This window comes from Galeopterus variegatus, unplaced genomic scaffold, assembly GCF_000696425.1.
Source record: "Galeopterus variegatus unplaced genomic scaffold, G_variegatus-3.0.2 Scaffold945, whole genome shotgun sequence".
Classification (NCBI taxonomy): domain Eukaryota; kingdom Metazoa; phylum Chordata; class Mammalia; order Dermoptera; family Cynocephalidae; genus Galeopterus; species Galeopterus variegatus.
The window spans coordinates 407,098-409,067 of NW_007727056.1; positions in this window are offsets into that span (position 1 = coordinate 407,098).

Here is a 1,970-nt window from a genome sequence, read left to right on the forward strand (position 1 = left end):
TCAGGTAGTGTTATGCATCTGGCTTTATTTTTTGCTCAGGATTGCTTTGACTATTCAGGGTCTTTTGCTGTTTCAAATGAATGCCAAGACTGTTTTTTACATTTCTGTGAAGAATGTCATTGCTATTTTGATGAGGATTGCATTGAATCTGTTGATTGCTTTGGGTAGTATAGACATTTTCACAATGTTAATTCTTCCATTCCAAGAGCATGGAATGTCTTTCCATCTTTTTGTGTCTTCTTTAATTTCTTTCAGTAGTGGTTTCTAGTTATTGTAGAGATTTTTCACATCCTTCATTAAATTGATCCATAGGTATTTTTTGTGTGTGTGTGACTGTTGTAAATGGGCTTACTTTCTTGATTTCTCTTTCTGTTAACTCATTATTGGAGAACATAAGTGCAACTGATTTGGTGGCATTTATTTTGTATCCTGCAATGTTACTGAAATTATAAACCAGATCTAGGAGTTTTCTCATAGAGTCTTTAGGTTTTTCTATATGTAGTATCATGTCATCTGCAAATAGAGACAATTTGATTTCATGTTTTCCAATGTGTATGCCTTTATTTCTTTCTCTTGCCTGATTGCTCTGGCTAGTACCTCCAGTACTATGTTAAACAGAAGTCGTGAGAGTGAGCATCCTGTCTTGTTTCTGTTCTTAAGGGAAAACGTTCAATTTTTCTCCATTCAGAAACTTACCGGTGGCAGGCTTCTTGTAGATGGCTTTTATTGTGTTGAGACACTTTCCTTCTGTACCTAATGTGTTGACCTTATTTGTTGACATGATTTGTTGAGAGTCTTTATCATGAAGGCATGTTGAATTTTGTCAAATGCTTTTTCAGAATCTATTGAGATAATCATATGGTTTTTGTCCTTAAGTTTGTCGATGTGATGTATCACATTTATTGATGTTCATATGCTGAACCACCCTTGCATCTCTGGGATGAATCTCACTTGATCATGGTGTATAATTTTTTTGATGTGTTGTTGTATTCTGATTGGTAATATTGTGTTGAGGATTTTTGCATCTATGTTCATCAAGGATATTGGCCTGTAATTTTCTTTTTTGTTGTGTCTTTATCTGGTTTTGGTATCAGAGTTATGTTGGCTTCATAGAATGTGTTTGGGAGAATGGCTTCTGTTTCAATTTTTTGGAATAGTTTGAGGAAAATTGGTATTAATTCCACTTTAAAGGTTTGATAGAATTCAGCCGTAAAGCCATCTAGACCTGGGCTTTTCTTTGTTGGAAGATTGCTGATTACTGCTTCAATCTCATTGCTTGTTCTTGGTCTGTTTAGGCTTTCTATTTCTTTCTGGCTCAGTCTGGATAGTTTATATGTGTCCAGAAACTTATCCATATCTTAAAAGGTTTTTATATTTGTTGTCATATAGTTGTTTATAAGAGTCTCTAATGATTCTTTATATTTCTGTGGTATCAGTTGTAATGTCTCCCTTTTCATTTCTGATATTTGTTATTTGGGTCTTCTCTCTTTCTCTCTCTCTCTCTCTTTTTTTTTTTGTTAACCTGGCTAATAGATTGTCTATTTTATTTGTCTTCTCAGAAAACCAACTTTAGGTTTAATTGATATTCTCTATCAATTTTGGGGTTTCTATATCATTTAGCTCTGATCTTAATTATTTCTATTTGGCTATTACTTTTAGGATTGGATTGTTGTTTTTCAAGTTCTTTGAGGCATAGTGTTAGGTCATATGGTTGAAGTCTTTCCATTCTTTTGATGTAAGCATTTATTGCAATAAATTTGCCTGTTAGTACTGCTTTTGCAGTATCCCACAGGTTTTGGTGTGATGTTTCTTTATTTTCATTAGTTTCAAGAAATTTTTCAATTTCCTCTTGGATCTATAGGTCATTCAGGAGCCTATTGTTTAGTTTCTTTGTATTTGTATAGTTTCCAGAGTTTTGCTTGTTATTAATTGCCAGTTTTAGTTCATTGTGGTCTGAAAAGATACTTGGA